We start from the raw sequence: 16426 nt of genomic DNA, 5'->3' as shown, positions 1-16426 counted from the left end.
CCACCAAATGCATCCGATGAAGTGAGCTGTAGCTCACGAAAGCTTATGCTCTAATAAATTTGTTAGTCTCTAAAGTGCCACAAGTACTCCTTTTCTTTTTGCGAATACAGACTAACACGGCTGCTACTCTGAAACCACATCTCCTAGAAGTGCAACTTCTACCTTGCCCTCAAATTCAGGGCAAGGAACCACAGGGAGATTAAACTGCTGATGATGAAGCACTCCCTTCAGCTGGTTTCTGAGTCAGATCAGGTGACCTTCCTCTCTATCACTGTGTTAAAGTTTTACAGCCAATACTTCAAAAATTCCATCTGTACGGGGCATACTATATAACCTAAGCCTGCAGGGCTCAGCAGGAATTTCTCTGCAGCTGCTGCTTCCAGATGCTGTAGTGCCAGGCACAGGAACTGAGAGCAGGCAAGTGATCTCTCCTGTGCTCTCAGTGGCTCTCCATCTGGTGCCCAGACACCACGGAGGAGGAGGAGGAGGAAACAGACTGATTGAAATGCAGAGGTGCAAAAGCTGGACAGGGCAGCATGGGAGAAGCAAGGAGACTGGGACTACAGCTCAGGGTGGTGACACTGGGATGAGGAGTCTAAGGAGCAAGAATGTGACACAGAGCCTGGGTGGGGGGAAGACTGTGGCTCAGACAAGGAGCCAAAAGGGGAGACTGGGACAAAGAGCTGAAGGGGAAGGGACTGGGATGAAGAGCTAGGGATGTGAGAGAGGCAAGACTGGCACACGGACAGGCTGGAGAGGACATGGGCAGAAAGGGCGAGAACAGAGGCAGAAAGGTCTGTGACCACTGCAGTGTGTACTCCCTGCAGAACATGGAATTGAACCTAAGATTCCCAACTCTCAACCTTCCTCTTCTGTCAACAAATAACGTGAAACCCACTCTAGTGGTTGGCCACATAGAGGATGACAACCTACTAGTTCTATTAGTTACTCCATTAGCTCAAGTGGCAGAAGTCTGTGTTGTGGATTGAAGGGTTCCAATCCTGCTGCTGATCTATGTATGTGTCAGTATGATGCTACATGATAGAATTTCTAGGATTTTTTTCAGCTTGCTTTTTTAAAAATCCAGGAAATTATACTAAAAAGTGTTTAAAAAAATGTAAGTATTGCAAAGTAAAGCACTCAAAAGTCAGCAAATACCAGAATTAGTTTCCTTAATTCGTGCTGCCTTAATTTCATCCCCTTGAGCATAAAAATTATTATACAGTCTTTAATTACATGACCACATGCTATTTTTCCATTGCCTCACTCAATGCACAGTATGGATGATACCCAGAGAATGACTCAGGATTGTGCATTTAGTGAGACTTTTGTCTATAGGATCCTACCTCATTTTTTGAGAAAGCTGGAAGGAGTGTGGTGAAGAAGGCAGGGGACAGAAAAAAGAAAGGATGGTCTCATGGTTTTAGGTACTAAATTGCTGCCCTAGAAAATTGGATTCTATCCTTGCCTTTGCCACAGAATTTCTGTGAGATGTTGGGCAAGTCATTTAAACCTAGTTTTTTTTCACAGGTGCCCACTAATTGTGAGTACTTCATTTTCTGGGTACCCAGCCTGAGACCCTTTGACTGAATACACACAACTGCAAGTGAAGTCAACGGGAGCTGTGCTTTGAACATAGTAAATGCTATAAAATGCTAAGTACTCTGAGAAATTGGGGCCTGGGCTCTCAAATTGGGCAAACAAAATTAGGGAACACTTTTGACTTTAATCTCTCTGTGCCTCCATCTCTACAATGGTAATACCACCCTCTCACCTCTGTAGCTCTCATATGCTATAATGACAAGCACTGTAGAAAAACCCTTGAGGAAATTAATAATTCTCCTTTTGAGAAATGTCTTTACTGGTGTGATGTTTCACTTTATATGATTTTATAAAAATATGCTAATGAGTTTGAATATAATGTAACTGAAATATGCTTTATGCAAAAGGTTTTTTGTAAGGTATTATTACAAAGCTTATAATTTACTGAGTGTGGGTATTCTATTTGTATAAATGTATTACTTTTGTATTTGAAACTAGAAATATGAAATATAACTTTGAGGTTCTATTGTAGTTATGCAAAGGGTGGGCCATTAATGGTGGTTTGAAATCTTAATGGCTTCCATTAACCAGGACAATTGACTGTAGATTGCTTTGTTTTACTTATGCTCAAATAAATTTGTTAGTCTTTAAGGTGCCACAAGTACTCCTTTTCTTTTTGTGAATACAGACTAACACGGCTGCTATTCTGAAACCTGTCATTTGTTTTACTTGTAAGTTTTGTGTATATCTGTGGTTCGGCAAGTGGGTAATGAAGTCTTACAGTGACATGTGATCATGTCACCTGAACTGAAATTTATTTTTAACCTGGTGCTTTTTCATTGAAAAGGAGGGGTGGGAACTCAGAGTAACAAAGGATTTCTGCCTTGTGCAAAAGATACATAAGTGGGTGGAACAGAACAAATGGGACGGCCATTATGAGAAATTCCCTAGCTACCACCTGAGCTGGAACAAGAGCTGTACCGGGGAAAGGATTGTGCCCAGACTAGAAAGGCATTCAGTCTGTGAAAGAAATTTGTTGAGACATCTTTGAGGGTGATATTTTATTTGTATTCAGTTTTATTACAGTACTAGGCTTAGACTTGCATGTTTTATTTTATTTTGCTTGGTAATTTACTTGGTTTTGTTTGTTACTACTTGGGACCACTTAAAGTCTATTTTTTGTATTTAATAAAATTACTTTTTACTTATTAATGAACCCAGAGTATGTATTAATACCGGGGGGGGCAGGAACAGCTGTGCATATCTTTTTATTAGTGTTATAGAGGACAAGCAATTTATGAGTTTACTCCGTATAAGCTTTACACAGGGTAAAATGAATTTATTTGGGGTTTGTATCCCATTGGGAGTTGAGCATCCTAGTGTTAAAGACAGAAACACTCCTTAAGCTGCTTTCAATTAAGTCTGCAGCTTTGGGGTACGTGGTTCAGACCCTGGGTCTGTGTTGGAGCAGACTGGTGTGTCTGGCTTATCAAGACAGGGTGCTGGAGTCCCAAGCTGGCAGGGAAATCAGGGGCAGAAGTAGTCTTGGCACATCAGTTGGCAGCCCCAAGGGGGTTTCTGTGATCCAACCCGTCAGAACTGGTGCTTCACTTCAGGTGCACGTGTGCCTCTAAGAGCGCCTCACTAATGGGTAGTGCAATCCTGTTGGGTGTTGCAGACTCTAGGATGTCTAGAAGTTTGTGTTGCAAGTCCCTGACCTCCTTGAGTGGTATTTGAAAAGTGTCAGCTAAACTCTTTATAAGATCCTGGCACTGCTGGAAATAGTCAGCCACGGAAGGTGATGGAGGCATAACTGCCACATCTGGAGACCTTATCTTAAGGACCTTAAGGGGTGGCCTCTTTATCCACCTTACCTTCCTGCTCCTCAAACATCTCCTCTTCTTGAGGGGCTGGTTGAGGACGAGAGGATTGTCCAACTCTACCCTCTGTATTTGACAGAGCTGGTGGTTTGGCAAATTACTGTCGATAAGCAGCCCAGGGATCCCTGTGTGCCTATTGAGGAGGGCCATACAGGAGTGGGGGTGGCATGCAGGGTTAGTTCCACCACATTTGTTGAGCATGAGAATCTGTCGTGTATGGGTTCCTGCGTGGATATGAAGGAGAACCTTGTACAGATATAGAAGAGACTGACGGGAAGTCTCCTCCATCATCCTCAATATACTCTCTTGGTAGGGGGGGCACCAGCAGAAAAGGGTGGAGAGTCCAGCACTACCCGAGGGTGATGGTAATTTGGAGATTGGGGTCTCAGTATTGAGAGATGCTTGGTACCCATAAGCGGTGTGGACTCCACATCGTCCATCACAGACAAATCCTTAGAGTATCTGAATTTTTGTGGTTCTGAGTAGGAGATCGGTACTGATGAGGTAACCAAAGAAGAAGTACCATTGATTGGGAGCATACCTATGGAGGTGCCAATGGTGACTGATGCTGTGGTTTTCCTGGTACTGAGGGTGCTGAGCCAGATGATACCAGTCTGGAGTGCTCATCCTTGCCCTGCTTGTCCCTTGTAGATGGCGCTGGGTTTCTGTTTAGATCTCTGGTACCAGAGGAGGAGTCTTTTGTCTCTATGGTAGAGCTAAAAGTTTAAGACTTCCGAGACTGTGGATCTAGCACGAGACTGGGGCCTTTTAGGAGGTGGCTCCTTATGATGAGAGTCTGAGCTCCTCCTCTTTGATGCTTTCCTTGAGGCCTCCATAACCTTCCCTTTCTTAGGGAAAACCTGCGCCAAGGTTGAAAGAGTGATACTCAGACTTCAGTAAAAACAATGAGGAGTCCTTGTGGCACCTTAGAGACTAATGCATTTATTTGGACATAAGCTTTCATGGGCTAAAACTCACTTCATCAGATGCATGGTGTGAAAAATACAGTAGGCAAGTATAAATATACAGTACATGAAAAGATGGGAGTTGCCTTACCAAGTGGGGGGTCAGTGCTAACGAGGCCAATTCAATCAGGGTGGATGTGGTCCATTCCATACCATCATGTGCCAGCAATGCCCCTCTGCCATGTACATTGGCCAAACCAGACAGTCTCTACGCAAAAGAATAAATGGACACAAATCAGACATCAAGAATTGTAACATTCAAAAACCATTAGGAGAGCACTTCAATCTCCATGGACACTGAATAACAGATGTAAAAGTGGCCATTCTTCAACAAAAAAACTTCAAAAACAGACTTCAGTGAGAAACTGCAGAGCTGGAATTAATTTGCAAACTTGACACCATTAACTTAGGCTTGAATAAAGGCTGGGAGTGGCAGGGTCACTATAAAAAGTAATTTCCCCTCTGTTGATACTCACACCTTCTTGTCAACTGTTGGGAATGGGCCACATCCACCCTGATTGAATTGGCCTCATTAGCACTGACCCCCTACTTGGTAAGGCAACTCCCATCTTTTCATGTGCTCAGTACTGGGTTTATAATGGCTCCAGTGGCGCCATGGCACCAGGCCCACACTTGGAAGGGGCCCACAAAGGGTTAGTCCAGCCTGGGCCACAGCCCATTAATGTGAAGAGTCAGCAGCTTCCCAGCGCCAGCTGAAACACTCAGCAGCCTGGGGAGTGCAGTGCGCAGGTGCAACAGGGAATGCTTATGCAGTTAGTTACTCTAATTGGGAATTTGATCAGGACACAAGGGCTAGAAGGTTAGTACCACCAAATCTTTACTGATCACTAGTGGTCAGGAACTTGTTTTTACCTCTCATCTGAAAAACGGAGTTTCCAGTAGTTCAGTGTCCCATACTGCATGCTGTGGCACTGGCTTGTTATTTACCCAAAGGGAAGAATGTCACCTACTGACTAGCTAGCATGACATCTTACAGGATCCCCGGTTTTGTTTTGATATCTCCTATCCAGGTACTGACCAGGCCTGATCTTGTGTAGCTGGAGACCCCCTCTGAGGTCACAGTTTGTAGTGGTATAGTTGAAGGAGAGGAGAGTTTTTAATTCCATTTGTAAACAGTTACCTGTCACATAACCACACATGTTCAGGGCTCAAGAACTAAAGATGTTCCTCAGTAATCTACAAGCGTGGGATTGTCCATAGGCGCAACTACTGTTATTTCTTTGCATCTGCAGCCATGGTTTTAGAAGCCACAGCTGTGCAGGGTGAGTTACCACATCGGTGGCAGTTCCTGGAGATATTCTGCCTTCACTGGTGTTACAGAGGCTCATGCAAAAGCACAACTGCTACCCCTGTCCAAAGGGTGTAGCATGCACTGTCTCCGCCCAGTGCTGGCCCTGCGGTGGAAGAGCAACAGGGCAAAGGCCATGCCCTTGCCCCATTTAAGGAGCATAAGGTTATCTATCTACCTACCTATCTATATTGCTTCTACCACCATAGAATCTGAGCACCTCAGACACATTAATTAAGTTAAAGAGTAACACTCCTATAAGGTACAGAAGTGTTCTTATCCCCATTGTACAGCTGCAGAGCTGAAACACAGAGAGGCTAAGTGACTTGCCAGAGGGAATATTTAGCAGAGTAGAGAATTAAATCCAGATTATAGAATCAGTATTGTAGAATGTTATAGTCACACAAGATGTATGGCCTCCAGGGCATGAAAGGAATAAAGCAGAGCTCCAAAATCAATAGTGACTGAGGAAAAGTAGACTAAGGGTTTGTCTAAACAGGGACATCCAGGAAAGTTAATCTGAATTAACTAATGATATGGATTTGAAGTAAATTAGTTAAACTGCATTAAACCCCTTTGTGAAGCCCTTGTTCAGAATTGAAACGGCCTTAATTTGGTTTATGCTAATTCACTTTCAAAGACCATTCAGTGTCCAAGTCCAGCAAAAAAAAGTTGAGAAAAAGGTCTAGTATATTTTGTGTAAATAGCTGCTTACTCAGCTGTCTACTTTCCTTTAACTGTTCCTTTGAAAAACAAATAAATGGGTATGGAAAGAAGGAAGAACATTTGAGGAAGTCAGGGTTCAGAGATGATCTCTTTCTCTGTGTGCTATGGTACTGTACTTACAGTTGTGATGATACTAAATAGCTACAAAGATGGAAAAAACAAGTGGCACATAAGGGCATCAGGAAAGTAGACTACATGGCAGCAAAGTTCAGTGGGTAAAGGAAAGATGTTGTCAAAGGAATAGACACAGAAGCACTGAGAAATGAGAACTAAGTGCAATGGGGAGAAGTTATCCAGTGCTCTCCAAACTCTGAAGCCCTTGTTCAGTTCTTATTGAGTCCCATCACCTCAGTAAGGACTCAGACCAGAGTTTGACTGAGTAAGAACTGCTTTAGAGTTTGGCTCTGTGATGATAAGAAAATAGCAGTGCCTGGAAACATGTTAGACTGCATGAGATGGAAGTGATGGTGGAAAAGCAAAGGGTAATTTTCCATGCAGAAGTATAGAAAATGGATGAAAGAAGCATGAAAAACAGTCCATGATCTCCTGCCAAGGAAATTTAATTTGTAACTTTAAGGATTTGAGTAGATGACAGCCAGAGAGATAGGAAGTGAACATGCAAACTTCAGGATATTTACTAACCAGCCTTCACCATGGCCCAGGCCCAGGTTCAATATGATTGGAATCCTGAAGGAATACTAACAGTCCTGACAAGGGTTTTAAACTTAGAAAAAAATAAGGATTGAACCAAGACAGAAATCTCACCTCTTTAGCCTGCTGCAGAGGGAAAAGAAGCAGTAGGAAAGTCCTACTGGAGATCTTTGTAGCTATAGCAGACTCAAGAAAGAACTAAAAAGAGGCTGTTTTTTCCAGCCAAGCAGTTTTCACTTATCTGCACTGGCATCTGCTTTTCTTGGTCATGGAAAGCCAAAGCTGAAATAACACAGGAAGTGTGAGAGAGAAAAGTATCAGAGTAGCAGCCGTGTTAGTCTGTATTCGCAAAAAGAAAAGGAGGACTTGTGGCACCTTAGAGACCAACAAATTTATTTGAGCATAAGCTTTTGTGAGCTACACATGTTGCTCACAAAAGCTTATGCTCAAATAAATTTGTTAGTCTCTAAGGTGCCACAAGTCCTCCTTTTCTTTTAGAGAAAAGCATGAACTTTTGAGGAAGGACTTGGAAGTACAGTGCTAGAAGATAAGCATGTGAAGAGCCTGCTGATGGAAGTCAGGTGCAGGGAATTCCTGTTGAATTTCTGTAGCAGAACCATATTGGTCATGTGGGTTCAGGAGAGACAAGATAAGTCGTATAGAAAACCACCAAATGAATTTCAGCCTCCATCCCACTGGCAATATATGCAAACAAAGGGGAGTACATAGGCCCATGGACTTCTGAGGAACATCTTATTCCTATTGTGGCTTTATGTACATGTGTGTATGAGCTTGGTAGGTATTCTAGAGACAGGAATAAAACAGCAGCCTTTTCTTTTTTAATTTTGTGAGAATAGAACCAAAGTATAAGGACACAATGAAGGGTAGAGAATGAGAGAGAAGGCCATGAGATGATGGGCTTCAGCAAATTACTGGGCTCCACACATGAATCACTCGTTGGAATTCTTTGGCTGTATTATTCAGGAAGTCAGACCAGACAAAGGTCCCTTCTGGACTTAGGGTCCATTAACCTTATTTTTAAGACTATTAAAGAGTAAAGACTAATATTTTAAATTGTGTTACATACTGAAATAACATTTCAGGGTAATGTCAAGATCCTTCTCCCCCTCTTCTAGAAAGCTCTAAGCTTTGTGAATGAGGCTTAAATATCAAAGGCTTGATGCTGCCCCTCCACTTACACAGCTGGAGGAGAGCAAAAGCAGGGAGAACTGAGTAGGGCACTATGGAAGTGGGGAGGAGCAGTTCTGTGGCATGTTGTCCCTTCCCTCCCCCCACCCCTCGTCATAAAAGCTTCTTCATAGACATACCAAGTAGTTAGGATCTGCAGTTCAGAAGGGGCTGCGCTGTGGCAGAAGGGAGCCAGGGAAGAGATGCTCTACATGGCATGCTCACTTCCTAGCCTGGTAGATTCCTTCGTGGGAGTGAATGCTGCTCTAAACAGCATTAACTCTTAATAGGCAGTAGGTTTAAAACAACCAAAGGGAAGTACTTTTTCACACAACACACAGTCAACCTGTGGAACTCATTGTCGGGATGTTGTAAAGGCCAAATGTATAACTGGGTTCAAAAAAGAATTAAATAAATTCATGGAGGATAGGTCCATCAATGGCTATTAACCAAGACGGTCAGGGATGCAAACCCATGTCCTCTGTAAACTTCTGACTGCCAGAAACTGGGACGGGATGACAGGGGATGGATCACTCAATAAATTCTCCTTTCTGTTCATTCCCTATGAAGCATCTGGCCACTGTTAGAAGACAGGAGACTGGGCTAGATGGACCATTGGTTGGACCCAGTATGGCCATTTGTATGTTCTAACTCTTTGCTCTGCATCTCTGAACTATCTTGGAAATGAGTAGGGCTCAGGAGCCTATGCTGACATCGATCCCTGACAAGCTACGATTTAATATTGTGGCTGTTTAAAAAGTGTGTAGCTCACACCACCTTGTGTAGCTATTTTTTGTTCTATGTTTCATGACCTATGAGAGAAGACTGAAAAAATGGGGTTTGTTCAGTGTGGAGAAGACTTGGGAGGGGACATGACAACAGTTTTCAAGTATATAAAAGGTTATTACAAGGAAGAGGGAGAAAAATTGTCCTCGTTAGCCTCTGAGGATAGGACTAGAAGCAATGGGCTTAAATTGTAGCAAGGGTGGCTTAGGTTGGACATTAGGAAAAACTTCCTAACTGTCAGGTTAATTAAGTACTAGGAATATATTGCCTAGGGAAATTGTGGAATCTCCATCTTTGGAGATTTTTAAGAGAAGGTTAGACATGTGATTTGATATTCGTTCTGTATTTTTCTCCTATTAAGTACGATATGGAAGGATCAGATGCACTTTATACACCAGGAGCAGGAGCTAGGGATAAATCCAAATGGATGATGATGATGATGAAGAAGTATATATAGATCACTTTACATCTCTGCAAAGTGATTTACAAACATTAGTTGATCCTCACAAACACCTGTCTGAAGTAGAGAAGTATTATCCCTGTTTTCAAGATGGGGACTGAAACACTTGTTTGTCGATTTAGGAAATCCTCTTACATAACATATAATTTAAAGAACAATATAAACTTAATAGGAGAAGATTTATAATGAACTCTGCAAAATGTAGCTCTTTCTCTTGACTTCAGTGTTTAATGTAGGGGAGTACTTGGATCATACTGTTTCTGATTCAACTGACACCTTTGTGTGAGCCCAAGCATGTAACTGTGAGTCACTCTCTGGTGACTGACACTAGTCACTATTCATTTCTCTGTTTTTCCTAACATACTGGATTACGTTTATACTCTTTCAACTCAGTACCTTTTATTTGTGCCAAAGTATCAGCTTGTACGAACTCTTGATGAGGAATCTGGCAATCTTCTCTTCAGGTAGCAATTAACTAAATATACACATTTCATTATAAAAAGAAAAGGAGTACTTGTGGCACCTTAGAGACTAACAAATTTATTAGAGCATAAGCTTTCGTGAGCTACAGCTCACTTCATTGGATGCATGTAGCTCACGAAAGCTTATGCTCAAATAAATTTGTTAGTCTCTAAGGTGCCACAAGTACTCCTTTTCTTTTTGCGAATACAGACTAACACGGCTGCTACTCTGAAACATTTCATTATGTCACATACAATGTAGTCTCTATGATAGGACATATTTAACTTCAGGAGTGGATGCATATCTTCCCTGAGGAAAATTCTCTTTAATGGTGAATTAACACTAGTTTGGAATCCTGTAGCCATAACTCAAATAGATAGAAGATTGTTTTCTCTTTAAAATGAACTCCCTGAGATCATTAAGGAGCTGAGCTTGAAAGGTCATGAGCACCCACAACTTCTTTTGGATTTCCACTCATGATTGGGCCCCAGGTCTGAAAATCTCACCAGCTACTCAGTACGCAACTTCTTAATAATATTAAATCTGTTTCTATAACATTGTCTCAATGATCTCAGAATGTCAATGCAAGCATATAGAGACCCCATTATCACAGCAAAACAATTTGGAAGGAACTCTCTGAAAACCCCTTGATGATTCTGTTATAATGTGCATACCAAGAGAAGATTATAAAATTGAAAAACAGTCTGAATTTGGATGTCTATTAGAATGTCATTATCAGGCCATTATATAAGATTACAATGGGAAAATGACTTTAATGCAAGTCAGGAGAGACCTGCTGATGATAATTCAATATGACATAACAACAGTAGATGCAACAGCTTTCTGTGGAATTGTTGTCACAGGGAAAATGAAAGGATTTCAACACACATTATGCTGCTTTTAAAGAACAAAGGGAATTAAAAACTAAAATTTATACTGACATATTATGAGTGATGTATAATCCTACAAATGCAAAGAAACATTGAGTTAAGGCAACCATGGCCATGTGTACTCAGCCGTTACGGAACACAAAAAGATCTCTTTTAGAGGGTTCATAATACAGTGGGCTATTTACAAATGAAAATATATATATATCACTCAGATGCTATGCCCTGTGTGTTATGGTATTACAGTCCAGACGTGAAGGAAGTTGTTGAGATGTCACAGTGATAAGCACAATATAAACTAACACAGTCAAAGAATTTCAAAACCGTAGTGTGCAATGCAGATCATCTGTATGGCAGAAATATTCCTGCACCCATAGAAAAACAAGAGCTAAATTCTCAAGAGCCACCCAAGGAAGGAAAGAAAGAAAGAGCACGCATACTGGAAATGGCATTGTGGATCAGCACAGCAGTGATGAGGGATATTCAGCCCCAAGGAGATGATGCAGATTAAATTGCACAAGTGGCCCAAACAGTAGAAATGTACTGGACATAGCATGGTAATTACAGTACATTGGAGGAACAGCTCTGAATTTAGACCCCAATTCATCAAAGCACTTAAGCACATGCGTTACTATAAGCACATGACCCAAGTTATACCTAAGTGCTTTGCTGAAAATGAGTGGACTGATGAATGGGGGCCTTACGTGGGAGATGAAGCTATTGTTTTTGCCCCATCACTGTTTGCCTTTCTGCATGAAACTGCACTCACACAGCTTTCTACCACATATTTGGTGTTTGAGAGTATTCCAGTGCATCACTGATGTAAAGCTTTAAAAGTTTGCACACCTGGAAGGAGAGTATGAGCAGAGAGGCAAGTACCAGGTGCTATGGACAAAACACATTTCTAGCCTAGAAAAACCCTACTACAAATTCCCAAGGTATCATGGGAGACAGTGGCTCTCAACCTTTCCAGACTACTGTACCCCTTTCAGAAGTCTGATTTATCTTGCATACCCCAAGTTTCACTTCACTTAAAAGCTACTTGCTTACAAAATCAGACATAAAAATACAAAAATGTCACAGCACACTGGAAATTTTGCTTACTTTCTCATTTTTACCATATAATTATAAAATAAATCAATTGAAATATAAATATTGTACTTACGTTTCAGTGTAAGTTATATAGAGCAGTACAAACAAGTCATTGTCTGTATGAAATTTTAGTTTGTACTGACTTCGCTGGTGCTTTTCACGTAGCCTGTTGTAAAACTAGGCAAATTGAATTGATGTACCCCCGGACCTCTGCATACCCCCAAAGATATATGTACCCCTGCTTGAGAACCACTGGCCTAGAGGATAGAGCACTGGACAGCGAGACAGGAAACCTGGATTCTACTACAGCTAGGCCATGGACCTGGAGTGTTACCCTGGGTGAATCAATTCCCCTCTGTCTGTTTCCCCTCCTATGTTTTGTCTATTTAGGTTGTAAACTTCCTGAGGCAGGGAGTCCTCTCTTACTAATTATCAGATCAGTGCCCAGCACAATGGGGCTATGATCTCAGCTGAGGCATCTAGGTACTACTGTACTACAAATAATTAATGATAAATGTGCTTCTGCAGCTTTTCAGTCTCACATCAGCTCATCTTTGAGCTAAAATAGGGTTCCTTTAAAACTCTCACACACTGTATGACATGTGTAAAGCTGATTCTTAAAGTTTTTATCATTGTAGCTCAGGTGGGCAGAATATTAGCCGCACCTGTGCGCTGACTGACACGTCAGCCAAAATCACTGCAATTCGTTTATCACAGCTCCAGCAAAACTAAAGACCATGGAAAATGAGATCTGCCAGTTGTCATAATCCACATAAGAAATATCTGCAGTTTAACCACAGAGAGTTAATGCTTTTATTGCAGTTTGACTGTAACTTTTGTTACACTGAAGAGGAAACAGTTTAGTTTAATGGCCCAGCTGTTTGATTAATTACTAATTATAATGGCAGGTTTACAATGTTTTGATAGTTCTTTCCATTAAAATGTTATGTCAGAATTTTTTACATTAATTATAATTTGATGAAAAGACATCTAATTTAATTCATTTTAGAATAATTTATAGTTAGATGTGTAGGTACAGTAGACAATTTCACAGTGGAGTTAAAGCTGAAAATGCATTGTTCTAGGTGCTAAATAACAGAGATAGTTTGGTAACACATTTGGGCTGATTACTATTAATTTGATGTTAGTGTAAAATGAGACCAATCCTTCTCCCATTCAAGTCTGTGGCAAAACTCCCAAAGACTTCAGTGGAAGATGGCTGGGGCCCATTATTTCTATCTGTCAAAAAGGCTGTACTGGAAATTAAACAGCTTTGCATCCTTCCTTCTCAGAAATAAGATTTAATAGCAAATGCAGGACCAGAATGAAGAACACAATGCGGAGCATAGGGCCAAATTCTTCAATGGATGTCTACATTACCTTTGGCAGTGATTTAATGGGGTTACTGTAGATTTAGATCAGGGTAACACAGCAGAACTTAAGCCCTTTGTTTCTTACTTTGTCTGCTTTGCCTCCTTCTCCCGCTCTAAGACTATGTCTACACTAGGCAGCTTTTAGTGACACAGCTGTGCCACTACAGCCATGCTGCTAAAAGGCACCCAGTGTAGCCACTGTTTGTCAGCGGAAGAGAGCTCTCCCACTGACAAAGTTCCACCCCAAGGAGCGGCATTAGCTTTGTCGGAAGGAGAGCGGGGAGGGGGGAACGGGGGACTAACACCTCTCAAAGATAAAAGTTTTGTCCTTCAGTTGCCAGTATAGACAAAGCCTAAGGGGAATTAACTGCTGCTCTGCATGAGCTATGCCAGTGCAAATGGGCTGCAAAGACCTTTCCCAGGGCAAGAGACTCTCTGAGAAGCACAGAGCCAACCCTGTGCCCCTCTCCCTCACAAGAGCCCCTAGTGCTGTGGGTATGCTGCAGAGGACAAGAGAAAGTAAGACTGGTGCATTCCTATGTTCCAGCTATATCCTGGTTGTTGCAACACTCACTGGGGCAAATGCAGTTCTGTAAAATGCCACTTCATGGAGAACCTTTGGCACACTATGTTTAAACATCATAAAGTGTTTATAAGATAGAACTAGCATATTTCTAAATATAACAGAGAAGTAGCCAGATGTTTTATCCAGGTCCCTGAGGTATAATGAATAACAACAAATGTTCCTTTCCACTTTTAAGAGAAAGCATATTCATGCAAAAATTGTTCCAGAACTTCTCTTATATCTATCACCTCTTTGATATTTAAGAATCTTTAGTGACGTTGGACAAAGCTGAAAAATCGTGGGAAGTCTATTATTAAAACAGTCGTAGATTGACATTTCAGTGTGAGAACAGCCAAGCAGTAGGAAAGCTCATGTGTTACATAGATGGAACCCACTTTATGTTCTACAGTTGCCTCACTGTTTTTTTAACTCATACAACTTGTAGCATAAATTAACTCCCTCGTCTCCATGATAAACAATGAAATTACGCTGATCGTCTGAAGTGTTCATACCCTAAATTTGCTAGGTTGCCTTCCTGTTCTTTTATTTTGTAACAAATGTTATAGTCCCCTCCTATTCTGAAGAAGTCCTGTTTTGTTTGTTTGTTTTAAAGCAGCACCCAGGATTACAGCTGGAATGCGGTTCCCTTCATCCTTTAGAAGAATACAGCTGTTTGACGGTGTTCAGGTCAGTGTATGTATACATGGTTAAACTTAGTTGCATTAAGGACTCCTTCATTTCATTGATGAGAAACTCATTGTACACCTTGAGAAGGGGAAATGTGTAACACAGGAATAAGTCTGGGACAAAGCGAGTAGGAAAAAGGAAGAGAAGGAAAAAAGAGACCAAAGAAACAGAGGGGAGGAAGAAAGGCTGGGACTAAACAAAATCAGGCAAGAAAAAGTATTTGGAAAATATTGTTAAAACATGTTTAATATAAAGCCCTCTCTAGAAAAGAAAATCTGAGTTGACACCGTCCTCCGGCTCTTCCAGTATTTTAGTCATATCTGTGACTGTGCTTTAGACTGCAGATTTCTTCAGGTCATAGACTCCTTATATTTATGTTTTGTACATTTATATATGTATATTTATGTTTGGGGAGGGAGAGGAAGCAAGGATGAAGGGGGTGGAGTTTGGAGAAAGGGAAATCTTCTGAATTTAAAATATTCAGTGCCAACTTAGTGGTGTATGCGTTTAAACCCATTCTGCTAGTATAAAGGAAATATGAGGCAGAAAGAATCTAGCATGACCTTCAGATACCAGGTTGAATAACATCATGGCCTACAGGCCAGGCATATTTTGTGGCTGGATTTGCTCATTTTCTTTTGGGAGAGAGACAACATTATTAAACTGGGGATCTAGGGCCATTCTCTCACAGCTCCATACTATACCATATCAATGCTAGTCTCTGTGGACTTCCCCTTGCTGGCTGAAGAGAAAAGCTAAGCAGATGCAACAGTGGAAAGACCTTTCATAAAGCCTGGTTATGCTCAGGGATAGTTTTTTTAAAAATGTCAACAAAACCCCATTGTGAGAGCTGTCTGTTGTATTACAGAGTAGATGGCTTGTCTGCATACTACAATGGCTTCAGGTAACTTGTCTGCATGCTGAAAAACCCTTCTTTATATCTTCCATGAAGGTTGTGTATTGCCTGGTGTTAGGTTATGTCACTACATGGTCCTGTTTAACCTGGTGCAGTGTTATGCAAAGCACTGTATCAGAAATTAAAAGAGTGGGAATGGATTTTTTTTTCATCCATATCAGGCTAAAGCTACTCACAAGACACATATAACTCTGAAATGCCAGTGGATCTCACAGTCTTCCTTTCAAATCAGCATGTAACTCCCATTGATTTTTCAGTCCAGCAATAGTAGATTAAGTGGAGATTTTCAAAGCCACCTGTAAGAAATTTAGGGGAATTGAATGATCAAATCACTTTAAAATGGCCCACTTCTGCCACCTTTATTTACATGGAGTAATAATGCCTTACTCCTTGAGTACTCCCATTGAAATCAGTGAGACTACTCAACAAGTAAGGGAGGCAGAAGCAGTAGGCTTTAGCAAAAAGCGGTAATATGCTCCACATGGCTATATCAGCTGGCAGCTGTGCATCATCTGATGTTTCCAGGTGGTCTTCAAGGATTCATATCAGGCCAAATCCTGTACCACTAAAGTCAACAGGAGTTTTAACATGAATGCCAGCGGTGGCAGTGTCTGACCCACAGAATGTGTAGCAAGAATGTATTCTATTACAGAAGAACATTATTCTACCCCAAGGTGATCTAAGGAGGGAAATTGTGTAGAAGTTCAAAGTGACTGCAAAAATGTCATTGTGAGTTTCCGTGCTTGTCATCTCTGTGACTCCAGATCAAATCAGCTCAGATTCCAAGTAAACAGGTGTTTTTTCTAACTGCCAGCCCTGCAAATTGATTCTGGGATCTAAAGGTCATGCTGGTTTCTTTTTGCCTCACCCATCAACAACAGTAAAGATTCTGCAATGGGAACGGAGATGATAATTGTTGACAGGTCCGTCCATCAGA

At 41.3% G+C, this 16426-nt stretch overlaps 1 long non-coding RNA gene across 1 annotated transcript in view; it reads left to right on the top strand.

The window, feature by feature from the left end:
* Positions 1 to 14779, top strand: part of LOC119862810 — a 100201-nt gene extending 85422 nt beyond the window's left edge. Inside the window, exon 3 of the long non-coding RNA XR_006274815.1 lies at positions 14503 to 14779. This is a non-coding gene — a long non-coding RNA (uncharacterized LOC119862810). The remainder of the gene's footprint in view (positions 1 to 14502) is intronic.
* Positions 14780 to 16426: the final 1647 nt, after the last annotated feature.

Source organism: Dermochelys coriacea, chromosome 10, assembly GCF_009764565.3.
Source record: "Dermochelys coriacea isolate rDerCor1 chromosome 10, rDerCor1.pri.v4, whole genome shotgun sequence".
Taxonomy (NCBI): domain Eukaryota; kingdom Metazoa; phylum Chordata; order Testudines; family Dermochelyidae; genus Dermochelys; species Dermochelys coriacea.
Note: the sequence above shows the minus strand (reverse complement) of the source record. Positions and strands in the feature narration are given on the sequence as shown.